The following is a 7,294-nucleotide window of genomic DNA, read 5'->3' on the forward strand; positions in this document are numbered from 1 at the left end:
CGGCCCTCCTCTGCATGCCCTGCTCCCCGCTGCTCGCCCCTTAGAGGCGCAGAGGGAGGGGCGGGCGTGTGTGACTCCAGGAGCAGCCTGGACATTTCCTGTCCTGCCGAGGAAAGGAGACTTTTTGTAGTAGACAAAAGAAGACAAACAGCTAACAACAGCGTGCACAAGACGCCACCTGGTGGCGGTCCCAGAGAAACCAGTAGAATTTTAGGCAAGTCAAGCAAGTACCTACCGCCCAGCTCCGCTTTGGGGAGACGAAACAGACACACCGCTGACAAAATCAAGAAATTAAATAAAAACTCCCCGGGCCAAGCTTGCCCATCATACATTTACTCATTTATACAGTTGGCTGATCATTCATTTAGGCAAATTCGAAACCATATCTCTCATGAGAGGTAGAACCTAGATACTGGGTCCCAGTTTAGCATGGGAAGACCAGAGAAGAATTTCCTGTCGGAATTTTTAATCCCCCAAGCAGAAAATTTTCCAGACCATAAGAGGGCTCCCTGAATGGGCATGATCTCAACTTCCATAATCTCAGGGGAGATCGCCCGGGCTTCTCCCCCTTGTCCAGACGAAGATGTCTGCCCTGAAAAAGGGCTCCATCTGGGGCCTGTCACTTTTCATTAGAAGGCTTCTCGTGGGGCTCCTTTTCCTCAGCCAGAACCAGACGTGAATGCAGAATGAAGACTAACCTCTGAGGAGTGTCAGAAGGACTGTTTTGGTGTCAGGAACAGGGTAGTCACTTCAGACCACTCCAAACTCTGTGAAATGAGCCGGGCCCTGGAACATCTGTCAGGGTCACCTCCCCACCACACACACACACACACACACACACACACACACACACACACCCTCCCCCGGGGCAGGAAAGGCCACGAGTGAGGCTGAGTCCCATGAACTAGGCGGAATCTCGCTGGAGCCGTCAAATGAAATGATCCATGCAAGATAGTTTATTCACAAACATGCTGATTAAGCCAGTTGGAGCCTGTGCCTCTGAAATGTCCCGTGGTGCCCAAAATGAGGTACAGTGTTTTTTTAAAGACCACTCCGCTGTTACATCAGTGCTTGAAAGAAGGGGACATTAGTGAGGGACTTAGGCAGACTAGTAACAACTGCTTTCTTTGTAAAGCAGTATTTTCCATAACACATTTGGGACAAGGACATGGACATTACCAAAAGTGTCCCCGAGGTGAATGTGGCTATTGGTTGTGTATGTGAAAGGCGAAAAAGAAAGCAGACAGACACAAAATAGAATTAGGAGGAGACGGCATTACCTTAGTCACTTAAAACCAAACGGAGACGAAGGTGGAGGTTAAAGGGAGGTTGCAGGACAAGCCTTTTCCCGGGGACATACACACTTCGGTGAGTTTACTTGAGGCAACCTATTGTACTGGGTGAGAAGTTACTTACAAGGAGCAGAAATGACTCAAAGACAGCTGCATCACCGAAGCCCACCCAGCAGGGGGCGACAGCTCACCAAGCTGGGAAACCTGGCGCACACTGCGCAGCCTGCAAGCAGCTCAAGATGGACAGTATCGTTCCCAAGTGATTCAGTTGATCTAAACCTCTTCCATTTCAGCTGTTCAGGCAGTTCAACTGCTCTCAGAGTCCTTGCAGCGCAGTTTGTCTAAAAACGGCCCCCAGCCATATTTACTGCTTATTCTGGGAGGGAGGAACCTTGTGAATCTGGTCAGTTTCAGGGACTTCCTGAAGATACTTTGAGCTGTTTATCTTCTGTTTTCTGAGCTTCCCTGCGGGACGAAATGTTGTAACATCCGAGGAAACTGGTCCACAACAGTCCACCTCTTCCTGCGGCTCTTTAGATTCCTTCCGACCCCTCTTCCCCAAAGATTTCTGAGCTTTGTAGGGAGTGACTGTAGGTGTCCATCTGTGTCATAGCTACAGACTATGTGCATTTGTTCCCAAGAGCTTCACCAGTGGTTATGAGTAATCTATGGGCATAAATACAAACGTTTAAATGGCAGTTTGACGGGTACATCACACCCGTCTACTAAAAGACTAGAAGCTGCTTCCCCGATGGGACCTATAATCGCTCTAGCCGCAGGTCTTGTTTGGGAAACAAGAGACATGAAACTCCCTCTTGTGGGGAAGGCCTTAAGTCCAACTGGAAAGCTATTGGTCTTACCAATGGTAGTGGAGCCCACTGCTGTGTAAGCAGGAACATCTTGTGTGTGAATGTTGGTACAAAGCACTGGGTTATTATTATTACTATTCAATAACATTATGGCCCCTGGGAGTGTTCTTTCCCACCCATACAGGGTACCTTGTGAATTTTTTTCGTTTTGTTTGACCCAGCCCCAGTAGGGCTGTAAGGTAGGTAGAAGCCCATAGTATCTGATTGTTTCTCCAGTGGCTTTCCAGAGCTGCCAAATACTCAAAGGTTAGCACTGTGTTGTCTTTATAATAAGAAACCTTTCTGTAGGATAGATAAAGCAAGGTGACATCCAAAACCACTCTTCTATAAAAGCAGGGGTATGTGGGTTGAATAGTTATGGGCTCCATGAACTCGTGTGTTTGGATGCATGCTCCTTAGTGAGTGGCACTAATAGGTGCGGCCTTGTGGGAGAAAGTATGTCAATGTGGGGGTGGGCTTTGAGATCTCCTATGCTCAAGCTATACCCACTGTGACACACAGTCTCCTGCTGCCTGTGGATCAAGATGTAGAACTCTCAGCTCCTTCTCCACACCGTCTCTGCCTGCGTGCCGCCATGCCTCCCGCCATGACAACAACAGATTAAACTTCTGAAACTGTAAGCCAGCCCCAATTAAATGTTTTCTTTTGTAAGAGTAGTTACAGCAATGAAACCCTAAGACAAGGGGTTACAAAGATAAACTTGTGAAACACTCTGAAATTCTGTTGTCATCTGAGAACGGATGACGGTGACCCAGAAGGTCACAACTAGGAAGATACTAAAGTCAAACAGAAGTGAGGTCCAGTACAGCATGCAAAGGTTCCCTCCATTGTATCATTTGCTTCCTCCACGGATCAAGGTTGGGAACAAAGCATGGGTAGGGGGTGCTGACTTAATCAGGTCTCTGTGACCCTCAGTCCCTCTCTCTGAACCATTACACTCCCCTATCCTGACGCTCTCCCATGCCTAATGAACTCAGTGGGCCTGGCTTGATCCTCTCAGTCCTCCCAGGGCTGAGGGGAAGGGGCCCTGCTCTCCCCTTCTGTACCTGCTGCATCCCTGGGTCCGAGAAGCCCTGGGTTAGCCATGTGGCTGTTGTTTCCCATTCACCATCTCTGACTGTTGGGGGCGTTCCTCGCTAGGCAGACCATGTCCACTCTAGCATAACCTTTTACTGGAGGGAAATGTACCCTCCTTAACCTGGGGATGGAGGGCTACCCACTCCAGGGACAAGCTCCAGCATCTTCCCCCGAACGATTCTATCTTCTCTGAACTGCCCCTCAGGATTTAAAACCTTTCAGCAGCTTTTCGGCACAGCTTGGCTTTCTATCTTTTTTTTCTCCTTAGGAACGCCAGCTAGATTTTGCTACATTTGTCTTGGGGGAACCAAGACAGAACCACTCCTCTGCTTTCCCCTTTTCTTATCTCCCGTAGGCTTTTCTCTCACTGTTTACATGCTGGTCTAAGTCACTGACATCTTCCAAAACCTTCCCTAGTTCATCCAGGTCGCCTCATCTAAGGCTCAGCTTAAAGCTCCAGGCTTGAGGCCCCTCCTAAATTGATTGTTTTCATCCCTCTGTGGACAAGAGTTCCAGCTGTTACACTGGACTGAGATTCAAACACAGCTTTCCTCATTCCCTCAACAATGCCTTGCCCCTCTACAGTCCTTCATTCTCATACATTTATGAGGACTTCAAACAGAGATAATCAAGTGTCCCTAAAAGCTTTGATAAGCCAGTCCACCAGGAACTGATTTCCCTCACAGTGTCTCGGCACTATTTTGAGTTATTACTAATAGGTTTCTCCACCTACACATAAGCCAGTAAAAAGTATAAAGGTAGGTTTATTGAGAGGCAGCTCTCCGGCGAGTTCACTGATCTCACAGGTGGAGATCAATGGAGTCACACAACTGGGCTAAAGCAAGAAGGTTTTATAGGTCTTGGGCACAGAGTGATGATGTTTATGATGGAGCTGAGCTTGTGCCCATTCATATATGGTAACAAAGCTGAGGCCCTGGGCAGGCACTCATGGGTGAGTTGCTGGAAGTGTGGAGATGAGGAGAGATGATGTGTTAGTCCAGGGGTTTCTCCATGAAGTTGGGTGGGGGGGAGAAGAGCAAACGGGTTTTCTTAGCTTGTGCAGGAAATTAGCAGAGTTTCCGACCAATTTCCTTCTATTTTAAGGAGCTTCTCTGCAGGGTGGAATGTTTTAATCTTAGAGGAAAATGCTACACAAGGAAAGTCCTAGCTCATGATATAAATGAGGGCTACAAGCCCATCACACCACCCACAGGACAAAATGAGGCCCCTGAGTAGGCGTGAGCAGAAATGAGGCGCAGCCTAAGGGCTGAAGCCTAGGCCTGTAGATACCCACAAATTGAGATGTTGAGAAGTTACAAGTAAGACAGAAAAATGAGGCGGTGAAATAGAAAAAAATTATGAGAAAAAGAATGAGAGTCCTCCAGTCAGTGAAGGCAGGCCCACTGACTCAAACACTAAGGCCTCAAGAGGTGACGGAGGGTGAGAGAGATGGGGGCAGTGAATGGTGCTCTCCTGAGGAGCCTTCCATGCTCCTGACCGGTGGGTCCTGCCTTGTGCTCCTGAGGCCCATGGACTTTATCTCATCACACAAGCTTTATAATTACTGAAAGCTTGAGCTGAGCAGAAACTGTAGGGTCACATCCCTGACCCTACAAAGAGGCCAAAGAGGTTGTTGGTGTAGGTGGGTCTTGGTGAAAGTGAAGAGACAGACCAGTTTCATGGGATGAGCTCAGGGGAGGAAGTGACAGACTTTTCCTCTTAGCCTTGAGAAGTGAGACAGGAAAGAGAGCATCGTAAGGAGGATGAGGAGCTCCCATCAGTCTTCCCAGTGAAGGAGGAAACCAAGTTCCTAAAGAGAGCAAAGAAGGTAGAGGACACTGGTTACTAAAGAAGAAAATCAAACCGGGAAGCCGGCGTTATGGGAAACAGAAATAAATTCAAAAGGAATGACATTGGTTATCATTGGTTATCTGTAGAAAATGAGGCAAAGCTGAGGTTGGATATTTTGCCGCACTCTGGAACTCTTGATCAAAGACTGGCCATCCCAGAGCAAAGGTGGAAAAGGCCAGTAGAATTATGTATCTATGGCATTCAAAATGTATGGTGAAGAAGGTAGAAAGACCACGGGCAGGTTTGGCAAGATGGCTCGGTGGATAAAGGCACTTGCTGTCAAGCCTGACCATGTGAGTTAGACCCCTGGGACGAGCAAGCCATTAGTCCCAGACAATTCTCTGAGTGTTTATGAAACTGGGAAATTAAAGTTACATCCCTGCAGGACAAAAACACTAAGTCAAAGCTTGTGTTACTGAGACACCAGCTTTATGGAAAGGAGGTGCATCACTGCTGGCCACGGTTCTGTCGGTACAGGTCTGCGTCCTTCGCTGGTGGGAGCGGTCACAGGACACAGAACGCTGCGCATACACACACAGCTCGGGGAAACGAAGAGCTGCTCGCTGGAGACAAAGCCTCCAGGGAGACGAGGAGTGAGCAGGCTGTCACGCATGGCGATTTCTCTGCCATTCAGTACAGAGATCAAGATGTCCTTGTCACCAAATGGCCTTGTTGTAACCACCTGTGTTTGACACGCATAAGTCACAGGTTTCTATTGTTCATACAAATCCAGAAAAGCAAGGAATGTATTCAAGGTAGTTCCTTTTAAAGGTCATAAAACATGGTTCATGTGAAGGATGGTAAAAACTGGGAGTTGTACTTCTGAACTGTGTTTTATCTGTATCCATAGTCGGTTCCGAAATTTTTATATCAAAAAAGCCATTTGTTTTTCAAAACGTAAAATGCCTTTACTTTCTCAGTTTTGAGATGGCAAATATAATTCATCAATCCCTTCTGCAGAAATTTTCTTTCAAAGCTTAAATAAGACACAGAAATACAATCAACTGCCGTACAAACTAAACACAGAACAGAACTTATCCATTGCCAAGCTGCTATCTAAGCTTTTGCAAATTTCAGCTGAAGAGGCCCTTCTCAGTGACCCAAAGACCCTCTGCCCAAGATTGGCAAGCCAGTCCTGTCTCCATCCCAAGACTTTTTTGGATATAAAAGGGGAGAATTCACAAACTAAGAAGCGCTAAAAAGCAACTTCTCCTGGAGGCGATGGTGCTGGCTGCTTGCCACTGTTGAACATACAGATGACAGAGACCCAAGCAAAGATCCAAAGCACAGGTCTATGCAGAGAGAGGGAGGTGGGGCAGCTTGTCCTGTGGAGCTTCCAGGAAGCTCACTAAGGATGGTTCTCACTTCGCTGTGGTCTGGAAGCCACTGGAAAGCTGTTATGGTGCCTAAGCCCCAACCTAGCTATTGTGATTAACTATTCTGGGGTAAGACCTGGGAAAGGGACCTTGTATGGACCTTTTCAAGTGATTATAATTTATTTGGATTTAAGAACCACAATAATAAATCTTCATTATTTATTGGTTCCAGAGAAAAAAAAAACGTTTAACACTAGAGTCTACTAAGAAAAAAAATTGAAATGCAGGCCCCTTTGTAAAAGATCAAAACGAGATGTGAGTAGGGGGCACCTGGATTTGAACCAGGGACCTCTTTATCTGTAGTCAAATGCTCTACCCCTGAGCTGTGCCCCCAAATTAGGTAACTGTAGCTAATACCTCATTAGTGGCTCTTCAACCTTGGTTCCACAGACATAATATATATGTGATACATAAATGTTCATGACCTGCTATCCAGAAATTGACAACATTCTATAGTGATGTCATCCAACCCGCTTCTCTCCAAACTTGACTAGACCAGCTCTCTCTCTCTCTGTCTCTCTCTCTCTGTCTCTCTCTCTCTCTCTCTCTCTCTCTCTCTCACACACACACACACACACACACACACACACACACGGTGTGGACCAACTTTGACCTAGACAAGATGCCTGGCTGTGGCTTTTTCCATAAGTTCACACAAAGAGATAGGACAAGACCTTCTGGTCTTTGGTCATTGATGACCCTCACATGAAGTCCTAAATGTAGTATGCATGGGGCAGGGGCATTAAGTCCAGGAGGCTTCAGCTGGTGCTGTTTCAGCCTCTTTCAGCCCAACTAGAGGAGCCATATGCAAATACACTGGCTGCTTAGC

At 47.0% G+C, this 7,294-nt stretch overlaps 1 non-coding gene across 1 annotated transcript; it reads right to left on the reverse strand.

The window, feature by feature from the left end:
• Positions 1–6,726: 6,726 nt before the first annotated feature.
• Trnac-aca (transfer RNA cysteine (anticodon ACA)) lies at positions 6,727–6,798 on the reverse strand. Its single transcript has one exon. It is a non-coding gene; the product is annotated as a tRNA-Cys (tRNA).
• Positions 6,799–7,294: the final 496 nt, after the last annotated feature.

Source organism: Psammomys obesus, unplaced genomic scaffold (genome assembly GCF_907164565.1).
Source record: "Psammomys obesus unplaced genomic scaffold, mPsaObe1.curated_primary_1811, whole genome shotgun sequence".
Taxonomy (NCBI): domain Eukaryota; kingdom Metazoa; phylum Chordata; class Mammalia; order Rodentia; family Muridae; genus Psammomys; species Psammomys obesus.